The sequence below is a fragment of the Puma concolor genome, chromosome E4 (genome assembly GCF_028749965.1).
Source record: "Puma concolor isolate L17-30 chromosome E4, mPumCon1.1.hap2, whole genome shotgun sequence".
In the NCBI taxonomy this organism is placed as follows: Eukaryota; Metazoa; Chordata; class Mammalia; order Carnivora; family Felidae; genus Puma; species Puma concolor.
Genome location: NC_141683.1, coordinates 52,332,976 through 52,347,748, shown reverse-complemented (window position 1 = coordinate 52,347,748; position 14,773 = coordinate 52,332,976). Strand labels below are relative to the sequence as shown.

Below are 14,773 nucleotides of genomic sequence, written 5' to 3'. Positions count from 1 at the left end.
AATGAATGAGGGGATATCACTAGCTTCCTACAGTTATTAAAAGGATAGCGAATAAACACAAACAACTTTATGCCAAGAAAACTCACAGGCACTGTAATGTATAAATTCTATGAAATCTGCAAATTCTCATATATGACAGAAGAAAGAAGAAGTCAGAATACAGAGGAAAAAGCAACCCTTCCAAACTTAGTTTGTAAGTCAAAGTCAGAGAAAAAAATCATTCCAATTGCCTTCATAAATAGATACAAAAACCCTTAACAAAATACCAGTAAACAGGGGTGCCTGGGTAGCTCACTTGGTTGAGCATCCCACTCTTGATTTCAGCTCAGGTCATGATCTCACGGTTTGTGGGATTGAGCACCGCATCAGGCTCTGTGCTGACAGTGCTGAGCCTTGTTGGGATTCTCTCTCTTCCTCTCTCTCTGCCCCTACCCAGGTCACTCTCACTCTCTCTCTCAAAATAAATAAACATTCTTAAAAAAAAAAGGGGGGGGGCATTACATTAAAAAAAAATACCAGTAAACAGAATTTTGCCATATACAAAAAGAATAATGCATCATATCCAAGTGGGATTTATTCAGATATTCTGATTGGCTTAATATATAAAACTAAAATCAATGAATGTAATCCACCATTTTAAATAGTACAGAAAAATCATGTAGTCATAACTGACAGAAAATGCATTGGACAGAATTTAATACCTATTCGTAATAAAAACTCTCAGCAAACAAAGAACAAAAAGGAATTCCCTTAAGGTGATAAGGAATTCCTATGAAGAACTTTTTAGCTAACATCATATTTAATGGTGAAATGCTGAACTCTTTCTCTTTCAGGCTGGAGGCAAAGGGAGCCATGCTTGCTTTCATCACTCCTATTCAACACTGTATTAGAGGTCCTACACCATGTAATAGTCAGGAAGAAGAAAGAAAAAGCACACAAATGAGAAATGAAGAAGTTATCTTTATTTGTAAATGACATGATTATGCAGAAAATATTAACAAATCTTCCAAAAAGCTGCTAAAACTAATAAACCAATCTAGCAGGGTTGTCAGATATGATGTCATTATATAAACACCAATATACAGTATTTCTATAAATTAGCAATGAATAATTAGTAAATGGATTTTTAAAAAATACCATTTGTAATGACATCAAATACATGAACCACTTAAAGGCTAAAATACGCATAAGACCTACACACTGAAAATTATAAAACAATGTTGAAAAATATCAAAGAACACCTAAATAGATGGACAGAAATACTATGTTCATGGACTTTCATAAAATAAGAATGGTTTTATGTGTAAACCTTGGTATTCACTATGATAAACTTTTAACTAGAAGAAAGATACCTATTAAACAAAATCAGAATATAGCCCTTTTCATATTTTTCCTCAACTCTTAAGCATTATGTAAAACTGATTTCTCCTCTCAGAATGAGACTAAATAATTTTGTAGCAAAAAAGTGGAAATAAAAAATTTTATGTTAACAAATTTGAATATTTAAACCAAGTAGAAAAATTCTTATAAAAAAAGCTGACCAAAACTGAGCAAGAAGAAATAGAAAACATGTATCATCCTACAGGCATAAAAAAAGAAAAAGTCAAGTGTCAAAATATTTTTTGACCTCAGGCTTTCATGATTTTATCTGAAGTTCAGCCAAATATTCCAGAACAGAGTTCTTGCAATATCACACATATTTGTCCACAGAAAAGACGACTCCTTGACTTGTTTCATGAAACTTAATATAATTAGGAAATCAAAATATGACAAGAACAGGGGCGCCTCAGTGGCTCAGTTGGTTAAGTGTCCACCTCCTGGTTTGGGCTCGGGTCATGATCTCACGGTTTGTGAGTTAGAGCCCCACATCAGGCTCCGTGTTGACAGCTTGCCACCTGCTTGGGATTCTTTCCCTCTCCCTCTCTCTCTCTGCCCCTCCCCAACTTGTGCACGTACACACTCTCTCTCAAAACAAATAAAATAAAATGTGACAAGAACAATGCAAGACAGGAAGATTATAGGCCTATGTTATTTGTGAAAATAGATGAACAAGTCCCAAATGAAATAGCAGGTCAATTTTAACATGAATATATACCAATATAGGCTTATTCCAATGAGGTAAGACTGAATTAAAATTAGAAAAAAAAATTAAATTATCTATCACGACAATATTTAAACAATTATTACATCATCCTCAATAGGTACAAAAGAAAGCAATAATATACTCCAATTTCATTTATGATAAGAATTGTCCACAAGCTGAAAGGTGAAAGAAACTTCCTTATAAGGTTTCTACAAAAATTTACAGCAGAGATTATACATAATTGTGACATACTCAAAAGTTTTCTCTTTAGTGAGTAACAAGACGAAGATGCCAGTTATCATCACTTCCATTCAACATTATACTAGAGATCCTGGCAAAATAATAAAGCAAAATGAATACAAATTAGGTATAAAATTGGGAAAGTAGAGATTAAACTTTCATTACTTGTGGATCATATTATTAAGTACATACAATATCTCAAGAATGTAGGAAATGGATAATTAAAATTATTGAGAGAGTTTAGCAAGCTGCTGGATTAAAAAATGGGGACAATAACATACCATTCCTCAGGGGTCACTGTGACACCTTTCTTTCTAATACTTATTGGTTTACTTGAACTGGCAATATACATATGTGATAAAAATTCAAACAGTACAAGAGAATAAGGGATAAGTATCTCATTCCCCTGTTCTGAGTCTCTGAAGCAACTACCATGATCAGAAGTGAAATCTTTCCAGATAAACTAGCATCATTACCGTGAACTTCAACTGTATGGTAGATCAAGCACACCTTCGGGGCTTTCTCAATATGTAAAAGAATCATAAGTTTTCTATCTGGCGATTCTACTCTCTCTTTATCTTGTCTGAGTTTCAGGTAACAAACAACCCTACTTCCAACTTGGGATTTCATTCTTGTTAAAGTGACAAGCCATATTTTATATTCAATTTCAAGCCTCTTGATCACCTAAGAGAAGTCCTAGGTTTCCCTTACAGAAAAAGCAAGTCCACAGAGCTCACTTCTATATTCTGCACATATTATTAACTGGTCTTCGGGATGAAATGGACTGAAGTAAGACAATCCGTATCCTTAAAATCAAATTAACTTAAACATGTGGGTAAAAATATGCTATACAGATAGACAGCCAGAGTGGCAAAATGGAAAAAACAGTCACTGGCGTCAGAAACACTTAAGCTCAGTGGTCTAACACTTCCAAACTATGTCATCATGGACAAATTACTTAACCTCTCTAAATCGCAGTCTTCTCATCTGTAAAATAAAACTGAGCTAATAGAGCTAATGAACAGAAGGGGAAGGGGAAGGGGAAGGGGAAGGGGAAGGGGAAGGGGAAGGGGAAGGGGAAGGGGAAGGGGAAGGGGAAGGGGAAGGGGAAGGGAAGGGAAGGGAAGGGAAGGGAAGGGAAGGGAAGGGAAAGGAACTAATAGAGTTGTCATCAAATGAGATACATATAGAAGTATCCGGCACACAGTATGCATCTTGTAAGTGGGTGTTTTTAAGGAAAAGTTGCTTCTAGTTCTGGGTAAGAGTTTAAGAAAAAGAAGGTAGCCAAAACTGCCAAAAAACCATGAGGAGATGAAAGGATTGTTTAAGTAATAATGGGTTATTGGATTTGGCATTAGATGACTTGGTGACCTCAAAAGCAACTCTACCTGAAGTTCAAATCTGTGGCATTTAAGGGCCTTTGCACAACTTCCTGAAGCTAACTCAGTCTTTAGAACTTGGCTTTGACAGAAGCTTCTGGAAAAAGCTTTCTCTAATCTCTGAGGTGATAAGGTAACTCTCTCCAAAATGCTTCCACAGAAAGAATAAACGGCCATTATCACAGCACTATCATGCCATGATAGTGGCTTCAGTATAAAGTTTATTAATTTCATGCCATTTTATTCATCTATCATTAGGGTAGATATTACATGCCAGGTATTCTACTATGTACTGGGTTCTGAAGATGAGGAAGACGTGATGTCTGATATTATTACAGACTGGGAGGGTAAATGGAGGTTTAAATAGAAAATTACTATATTATTATAAGAAATATAGAGTTCAGAGGGGCAACTAAGGAAGCAAGAAGGAAGTGATCCTCTACCAGGGAGAGATTTAGCAAGGCTTCAAACATAAGACCATAAACGGAACATGAAAAAGTTGAAATTTCTCAAGAGAAAAGATAGAGGATATTTTAGGCAAAGGGCCATGGTCATGCAAACGTAATGAGTCTGGGGGGAAAATGGTGTTTGGGAGTGATGAGAATTGTGAGTCAGCTTGTGTATTAGTTGATTAGATGAGAACAACAGGTTGAGGTAAACACACAAATGAACTCTCTCATAACTAGAGTTAGGATGTTATTTATGGATAACAAGGAGTCAATGGCAAGGAAAAGACAGAATTAATTTTTCTAATAGTGTTCTATTCCTTCAGTGATGTCTCATCCCCCTCTCACACTCCCCAGGCACCTAGAGTCCTTTTCTTTAATCCTATCCCTTAAAAAAATTCTTCAATCCACATCTATTAAGTTAAGCAAGTGAAATTCTTACAAAAAGAAAAAAGAAGTTGTATGCTGGTAAGTGGAAGACAATAACTGTATCCTCAAACACAGCTCAAAAGCTGTGTTTTTTGAAGCTTTTTTTTTTTTTTTTTTAAGTAGGCTCCACACTCAACATAGGGCTTGAACCCACAACCCCGAGGATCAAGTCATATTCTCTACTGACCAAGCCAGCCAGATGCCACCAAAAGTTGTTTTCTTGAAATGAATATATGGAAACATTCATTCATTCATTCATTCATTCATTCATTCATTCCAGAGGGAGAGAGAGCACACACTTGTGAGAGCGAGCAAGCACAAGTGGAGAGAGGGGAAGGGGCGGGGGGGGGGGAATCTTAAACAGGCTCCACACTCAGCAGAGAGCCCGACAAGGGGCTCAATTTCATAACCTTGAGATCATGACCTGAGCCAAAATCAAGAGTTGGCCGCTTAACCGACTAAGCCACCCAGGCGCCCCATACTCACTTTTAAATAAACATGTTTGTAATATGTGAGGCCAACTTTTAAATATTTTTAAAAGGAAATTGAATACAGAAAAAAATATTATTTAATAGCCTACCTAACTACACGTACAATCTCTTCTCAGTATAATGCCCTCTATACATTGCCATGAAATTATTCCCATGTGATAATATCATCTTCCTAGACGGCGGGCTTTAGGAGCTTATTAATGCTTACATAAGAAAGCCTACACGTTGGGGCCCCTGGGTGGCTTAGTCAGTTAAGCATCCGACTCTTGAACTTGGGGTCATGAGTTCAAGCCCCACCTTGTGCTCCAAGCTGGGCATGAAGGAAGGAAGGAAAGGCGTGGGGGAAGGAAGGAGAGAAGACTGCACTTCTTTTTTCAGCATGGCATTCAAGACTATGTAATCTGGAACCTCTCTCATCCTCCAACAGAGTTCCTACCCCACTTTCTTTCCTCAGGTTACTCGATTAGAAGTTTCTGAGACATCTATTGCAGTTTCTTTCATCTATACTTTTGTTCACACTGTTATCCAGCCTGAAGGCCGTACAGAAAAAGAGCCAGGTAGACCTGGATTCAAATTCTAACTCTACTATTCCTTTTTTTGTTGTGTTACCTTGGGTAAATCAGTTAACTTCTCTGACCCTTAATTTCACTTGTAAATAGAGGTCAAAAGTATATACCGTAGGGGCGCTGGGGTGGCTCAGTCAGTTGAGTATCTGACTTAGGCTCAGGTCATGACCTCACGGTTTGTGAGCTCGAGCTCTGCATAGGGCTCTGTGCTGGAGCCTGCTATGGATTCTGTGTCTCCCTCTCTCTCTCTCTGCCCTCCCCCACTCATGCTCGCTCTCTCTCTCTCAAAAATAAACATTTAAAAAAAAAGGTATATACCTTAAAAGACTTATGGTGAAGATTTTGAATTGAGAGAACACTTAGCATATAATGCCTGGTTGGTACTAAATAGATGATGGCTTCTGGTCTTCTGTCCAGGTCTTTACCTGTCCTTCACCTGTGTCTTAAGCCTTCAGAAACCCTGTATGTCTTTATGAAGTCCAGCACAAGAGCCGATATCTTCATAAAGTCTTCTATAATTCTCCCTATTAGAAGTAATGTCTCCCCCTCTAGGGTCAATACTTTCAGGAGTAATTCTGTTAGAAGGATTTCTTTCATTCAGGCTTATCCCACAGATGTTTATAAATATTTATATCGGGTTGCAAACCATCTAAATATATTTTGTATACTTAGGAATATATTTTATATATTGCAAAATTAATATCTAATGAATTAAAAACAGGTGCAAGTTGTTCAGTTATATGGATTAGTGCAGGAAGTGTTGAAGATAATGACAGCAACATTTATTATTTCTTGACTGGTCATTAACCTTGAGTTTCTCACCTATCTCAATAACTTTTCATATATTTTCTAATTTTGTTCCACAATATGATGTGGAAGATACTATTATTCTGATTTCATAGAAGAGAAAACAGAGGTACAGAAAGGTTGGTAACCTGCCCAAAGCCTCGGAGCTAGTATTTAGTGGCAAGAGGAAGCAAATCTGACAATCGGACTCTAGTAGTCTTAATCAGAACACTACCCTAAGACAGAAGTTCTAAATGGCACATGCTCCCCCCTTCCCCTGAGATGTTTTAAAAGCACAACCTTGCCAAATAAAAATCTCAAAAAATTCAGAAACCATTTTCTCCTCCAAAGCAACTTTATGGTCTGTGTTGTAAAACTCAGGAAGGCAAGTTCTTTGGAGATTTTATTGAGGGGAAAAACAAAGCTAAGACATATGATCTTTAAGACTGAGTCTTCCTGTCAAGTGACAGAACGTTATTAGTGAGAAGGCAGATGTAAAGTACACTGAAATACTATTCACATTTGTCTTCTAAAAGCCAAGAGCTGCAGCTGAGATAGTAAAAATTAATGTAAGTGGTCTGTCTTCAACAGTTTGTACTACAAGCACTGAATTTTCTTCTTAAAGTGTCCACTGAGTTAAACCTGTACATCCATTTAAATTCTCTAGGCAAACACTCAAAACGATGAAACTGGTAAATCACTATGTACAACACAAAGTATCTGCAAATACAACTCCCTAGAGGACACAGAACAGTGAGAAAGGTGGCTGAATTTCATATTCTTCCTTAAATATTAATAAAGTATATAAAAATGTGAGGTAACTAGACTTCAACCAAGAACAACTCACAATCTACATCTATCCGTTAATTCCTTAATATTCTTTCAATAGGGGGCGCCTGGGTGGCGCAGTCGGTTAAGCGTCCGACTTCAGCCAGGTCACGATCTCGCGGTCCGTGAGTTCGAGCCCCGCGTCGGGCTCTGGGCTGATGGCTCAGAGCCTGGAGCCTGTTTCCGATTCTGTGTCTCCCTCTCTCTCTGCCCCTCCCCCGTTCATGCTCTGTCTCTCTCTGTCCCAAAAATAAATTTAAAAAACGTTGAAAAAAAAAAATTAAAAAAAAAAATTCTTTCAATAGAGTTTTTTTGTCTTATCTGGCCTTCTCTTTTTTATGAACAGCTACCTCCTTTTCTCACTGCCAGAAAAGGGTGTTAATTTGGAGTTCTGACCACGGTGTCACTGCAAATAAAAGACCATACATACTCTCGGCTCTTTTTATACCAAGATTGGGGGCCTTTGCCACATTTTTTTCTCTTTGGGGTGGGATGGAAGGGTGGGGATATTTATATTTAAAATACTTCTGGAAAACTACAATGGCTTTTCTCTTCGCATATGAATTCATGGACTTGGTATACGGTCAAATCTGACTTTGCCTCAGGATCCTGCAGCCACAGAACGCTTTCAATTGCATTTGCCCCTTCAGCTTTCCTGTTCATGTATGATCTCTAGTTGCTTTAGGAACATCCTTTTCCTCTCCTCTGACATGAGATGCAAATATAATATGCAGAGATTTTTAACAGTTTTCTTTTATCAATGCTCTGTTAAGTCATACTGTTCAATCATCCGGTTTCCTCGACCCCTTTTTATTTTCTTCAAAACCATCCCTAAACCTTTATAAACTTCTCAACAGCACCCTCTGATTTATATACAAACAAGAGAAACTACTCAAAGTGCTGACATGTAGTTGCTTCCTCTTACTGAGACACAGTGGCTTTCCTAACATGCAGAAATCATTCTTTTATTAGGACAATAGAGTAGATCTCTTTTATCAAGTTTATATCATTTCTGGATCTCAGAATTATATGCATTACACTTTTGTCTGGATGTGATTCATAAGAAGAGTCCTCCAACTTGACTGGAGTGTGTTCACTGACCTTAATCCAGCCATAAATCTAGGCTGCATATGGGAGCACGTGAGAGCCCACAAAAAGATACCCAAACACTGGTTCCAAAATGATCTTCAAAGATTTTTAAATGAATGCCATTTGTAAGCCCAGCAGTTGTTGTTGTTGTTGTTGTTTTGTCCCTGAACTTTCTTTCAGCATGTGGTTTTTCTGAACTGACTTCATGAATATATATATATATATATATATATATATATATATGAATATATATATATATATATATATATATAAATATGTCTAAGGAAGAATGAGCACAAAACCACAATCTATCAATAAGAGATCCTACTCTTTAAACTGAAATGTTGGTTAGCTTTCCCTGCCTTCTAGAGAGGATCCTAAGGCTGAATTATTTGTTTGAATTGAATTTATAAGACAGACAATAAATGAATTTTTTGATCTTAGAATCTAAGATTCTCATTTTACTACTATCTCATTTTACTATCTTGGAGAAGTAGTAAAAAAAAAACAAACTTCTATCATTATCACATAACCCACTGTTGACCACTACAGGCCAGTTAATGTGCTAAGGACTTAATATGAATTATTTCACTCAGCCTCCACAATGCAGTCTTCATGAGGAAATTACCATTTTCATCCTCAATTTAAAACAAGGGAACATGATCTTAAAGACACTTGGTAACTTGTCCAAAGCCACAAACACAGGTATGGAATAGCAAAGCCATGAATCAATACATGAAGACTGATAACAATATATCAATTGTGGGTCTGTAGCATACTGATTTAATAAGCTTATAGCATGCCTGGCCCCAACCCAAATTTACAAAATCAGAATGGAAGGAGAAAGGCATCTTAGGTGAACATTTGAAATCTATGGCAAAACCTCGACTCTATTATATATGGATGTTACATTTCAAATCATATACTTAAGAGTCCTTAAAGCCTTTCTCTGTGTAGAATTTGGTCCTTTATATAATCTCCCTAGAAGTATGACTTCAAGTGCTGTCATTGGAGAAAAGGGCTTGGCCACAGATCTAAGGTGGAAGAGAGTATTCTATAGTACTCTACTCCTCCCTGCCAATCCCAATTCAAGATCTGGGAGACTGCGGAGTTTCTTCGTCACAAGGAAACACTTTCAAGATCATCCAGTTAAATCCAAATCCTTTTTTGCCTCCCTACCAATTTCCTCACTTTAAGATGATACTGGGTCCCTATCTAGCATAAACTTTATAAAGACTATCATCAATAGAATGATATAGTCATAATCCATGATTAATAAAATGAGTCATTATTTTAATAAAATATATTATATTCATCATACTTCATTTTTTATTCATTTAAATACCTGTTCTTTATAACTAACTTATATAATAAGAGGAAATGAATTACTCAGCTAATCAAAAGAACTTGCGGGGACCCCTGGGTAGCTCTGTTGGTTAAGCGTCCATCCAACTCTTGATATCAGCTCAGGATGTGATCTTGCAGTCATGGGATGATCCCCATGTCAGGCTTCACACTGTGCGTGGAGCCTCCTTGGGATTCTCTTTGTCTCCCCTCTCCCCTGCTCATGCTCATGCTCTCTCAAAATAAATAAACATTTAAAAAAATTTTTTTTAATTTTAAAAGGACTTCTAAATTTGGTGGCTTATCATATTTTCAATTTCAAAATTCTTAAGCTTTATAATTAAGATTTTCCTGAATAATGGAAACATCCATATTGAAGATTTTTTATAATCATTCTAAGACAAAGTGGACCAGATTTTTTTTTATGGCAAACTAATGATGCTCTAGGTGCTAGATATTTCCTATACCTAGATTTATGAAAGGACAGTACTAATCAGAAGACATCAATGCATATGAAATTCAAATTTTATCTAAAAGTAAAAGAGCCTAATGCGATAATGACTATAAATAAAATACCAGCCCACTGAATTTTACCACTGGATCTGTTCTCTACATGAAAATTCACATTCATTAAAAAGGATTTGGTATCAACTGCTCCACTGGGAAAATGACCATATACACATATACAGATTAATCTATAGTTTCTTTGTAGGATTTCTTCTAAGATGTTTTACCATTTTGAAAGGCTAACAATACATCAATGACTTAGACTTCAAAGTAGTCAAAAATCATGTCTAAGTGTCAATTCGGAAATGCATAGGCAGAAACACATACACACAGAGGAAGGAACTGGAAGGAGATCCACCTCTGCCAAGAATCTACCTCCACCGGAATCACCAGATTATCATCTCGCCTCTCTACCTCAAACTTCCTGTTTCCTGTTAAGACCTTTTTAAATTTGGTATCCACAGGAACCTGTGTTCACATTTAGAGCATACATAACACATACTGTTCTCAGGGGTGGATGTTAAAACTATTTAACAACAGGAACAGGCACCAACCTAGCAGAAGAAAATTAATATAGCTATGCCATTACTTCTGTGACTGCTCCTGATTTTAGCATATCCATGGCTATAAAAGTAGATAAAATTCTATCCAGTCTTTAAGTATAACAGTAAAGAGACAATACATATTCCACCTTCTAATGGGACTTAAGTTTATATTGTGAGGATCGAATTCTGAGCTTCCACAAGGAAGAATGGGTAACTGATGGTACTAGGGCAGTGTACAAAATATGTACTTGCCTTCACATTCAAATAAATCCATCTCTAATTACTATGTCAGCTTTGATGTGTCATATATGAGGGTCACTTGATTCCTACATTCATGTATCTGGTTTGAGTAGAAGCCAGCTGTCATCTACTAGATTTACTGGAGTTTGTGGAGGAGTAAGGGGCATATATGATCTGGCAGCAAAAGGGGGAGAGGACACACAGAACTACAGGGAAGATGAAATGGAAGAACATGGTAGCAAGCAGGTTCAAAATGACGGAGATACTGCAAAGTATTTAAGAACACCTGGTTGAGTACTACATTTCTCGGCCTCAGCTGAAACATCCCAGAAAATGATGGAGTGGTGGAGACACCTCTCAAATATATTTATAAACAAATCCTAAGATAGATTCAGTCATAAGACATTCCTTTCCCTTTTGAATTAAGCCTCGATAATATTTGTGTTCAGAATTTTTAGTAAGAGGTCATTTTAGTGAAGGGTCTTGAATCTAGATTTGAATTTCTCATGTAACTAAGCAGAGCACAAATAATACAAGTGAGTACGAAATCTTAAAATCGTTCATCAAAATGAAGACCAGAGTAGACTAATGACTTCTAAAGAGTTTCAAAAAATAAGGCTATTCAACAACTGTCTGATACAATAATTGCTCAGCGTAAGAAATATATGGGGACTTCAGAACCACAAACAAGGACAGATCCTCACACAATTAGTTATAAATAAACCCAGCAGTGGCCTGCTTACAGCACACCCTGGTGCTGTGTACCACACCTCAGGGCATTAGAAATGCCACTGCAGCTCCCTCCGCTGCTATCCACCCCTCCCCTGCTGACAGAACACACACCCTGAAAAAAATCTAAGAATTCAAATTTAGTGCTAAGAAATTAATACTTAGTAGCTAGCTTTACCCCAGTAATGGTCATTCCTAAAATTTTTTATAGACTTAAAAAATCACATAAACTGTATTTTGGAACAGTCACTTTCTTAATGACAAATCAATTTTTAATGAGAAAAACTTCATGGAAGTTACCCCTGATCAGCTTCTTCATCTCTAAAATACTGACTAACCTCTACTGATAACCCTGATTAATTAAGTCAATGTGGTCTCTCGGAAAAATAGTATTTCTATATTCATTCCCTTGGCTTAATCAAACAAACAAATGAAACCTATTTTTAAGACCATAAAATATCTAAAAACTAGTTAAGATGGATGCAGGAGTCTGCTGGTGGGAATGCAAACTGGTGCAGCCACTCTGGAAAACAGTATGGAAGTTCCTCAAAAAATTAAAAGTAGAACTACCCTTTGACCCAGCAATTGCACTACTAGGTATTTATCTAAGGGATACAGGTGTGCTGTTCTGAAGGGACACATGCACCCCAATGTTTGTAGCAGCACTATCAACAATAGCCAAAATATGGAAAGAGCCCAAATGCCCATCAACAGATGAATGGATAAAGAAGATGTGGTATATACACATAATGGAATATTACCTGGCAATCAAAAAGAATGAAATCTTGCCATTTGCAACTACGTGGATGGAACCAGAGGGTATTATGCTAAGTGAAAGTAGTCAGAGAAAGACAAATATCATATGACTTCACTCATATGAGGACTTTAAGACACAAAACAGATGAACATAAGGGAAGGGAAGCAAAAATAATATAAAAACAGGGAGGGAGACAAAACATATGAGACTCTTAAATATGGAGAACAAACAGGGTTGCTAGAGGGGTTGTGGGAGGGGGGAAGGGCTAAATGGGTAAGGGGCATTAAGGAATCTACTCCTGAAATCATTGTTGCACTATATGCTAACTTAGATGTAAATTTAAAAAAATAAATTAAAGGGTAAAAAAATAAAAAATAATAAAATGCACAACTACTAAGTAAAAAAAAAAAAAAAAAAGACGGATGCAGAAGTAACCTCACTTGGTTGTCTATTAAAACTCCAGCACACTTAACTGTCACAGATATTAAACAAAATGGCACGAAAGCAGTACTTGGAATGCTGGTTTCTAAGGCTGTATGGAGGGGAACGATCAGACTTAGTCAGCTGCCCTAAGCCAGACAGAGACCTCCATGTTTATGTAGGATCACTGCAATTTGTAGACAAAAGGTATTTTTCCATTTGTCCACATGGTTGGTTCCTGCAGGTTCCATTTTTGGTGCACTTCATTATTAAGAAGCCTTTTGTTATCCAGTCTTTCCTACAGCAATTTCCTGACTGCAGCAGATTCTCATTTAAATACACTTTAATGCATTCAAATAAACTAGAGAAAAAAAACAGGATTCAGACAGATAATGGAAAAAGAACCACTAAACCATATAAAGTCAAAGTGATCTTTACTCTAGGAACAAAGGTTGTAAAGAACATGTACAAGGAAAGGAGGATTGAGATATACCCCCCAAAAATCACTCACCACCTTCCCTTCATTCCCAGTGGTTTCCAAACTCTTCTCCCTTCTCATTATCCAGCCCTAATCAACTTAAGTTTCCTTGCCACACAACAACTCAAATATTATCTCCAGACACCCACAACTTCCCTCACGTATCAATATCTCTGCACCTTGGATGCTCTCCTGAATAAAGCTCACGAACAATGTGCTTGCAATCACACAGCTGACAGAAAACAATTACTTGGTGTATACCACGGAGGGCCTCTGACCATCGAGTGTGCATTTTGAAGGGTGCTATCTGCACAACCCTCCAGAACACTCTGGCAAAACCGTCTGGAGAGTTCGGTGCTGCTCCAGGGCTACCACATAACACATGACAAACAGCAATGAATGTAAGACACGGGGCCCCAGACTGCATTTCAGTTCTGCCATAGCACTGCTTCACCTTCTTGGAGACTCAATTTCTTCAACAATAAAACAGGTAATTTTAGGTGCTTCACAGAATTTTTAAAGACTCAAAAGAAACCAAGTAAAGCATCTAACCAAAAAGGAAACAGAATATTATAGGCCCAAATAAGTGGCAGTTATTAAAACACTATAACCTAAATTTCTTTACAATTAAAAGGCAGCTGACTGCAGTATGACTATCTGAATATATCAGTCACCATATTCATGATCTTATAAAATTGACAAAAAACATAAGGTAGGCTCCGTAGCTTAAGTAGACTTAAATGTTATCTTAACTCTTTCCTAGAGCACTAAGTAGCTCTTATTACAGTAGCTGCACATGTTGATATTTTTTGCTCTCAAACTAGAAGCAAGGAATAAACAGGGACAACGCTAAATAAAGTACAATTAGAGAATAATACACTTGAATGGCAGCTGGCAAAATGCATTCTGTAGGTGTATCAGTAACTTAGAAACCAGAAAGCATAGAGATGAAACGGTTAACAGGAACAAAAAAGTAGGGATGGGGCTGGGAAAGGATGAGAGGATTTAGGTAAGTGGGAGAGGGAGAGCAAGGCAACACAGATTTATTACGAACAATGTGAACACAGTTCCAGGCAAGAAAAGGAATAGTACTGGGCAATGAGCAAACTTACTTTTTTTTTTTTTTTTTAAATTGTATTTTGAGAGAGGGAGAGTATGTGCATGCAAGCAGGGGAGGAGCAGAGGGAGAGGGAGAGAGTCTTAAGCAGGCTCCACACCAAGCGCAGAGCCCAGAAAAGGCACGAAAGCTCTATGCCCTGCTGTCACCACTGCCACCTTTTGAAAGACAGGTCTTTAACTCCAGCTTTAAGATCTTGATTTGCTACAAGCACTACAAGAATCTTCTAGACTGCATTTTTGTTACTGAGGAAATCAGAAAGAATCCCAGCCTATTACCCAATGTTTCCCTTGGAGTTG

At 37.2% G+C, this 14,773-nt stretch overlaps 1 protein-coding gene and 1 non-coding gene across 3 annotated transcripts in view; both read right to left on the bottom strand.

The window, feature by feature from the left end:
• The window catches only part of COP1 (COP1 E3 ubiquitin ligase), a 260,438-nt gene that overhangs the window by 13,137 nt on the left and 232,528 nt on the right, over nucleotides 1-14,773 (bottom strand). The window lies entirely within an intron of this gene.
• On the bottom strand, nucleotides 12,991-13,131 carry LOC112857986 (small Cajal body-specific RNA 3). Its single transcript, XR_003223385.1, has one exon.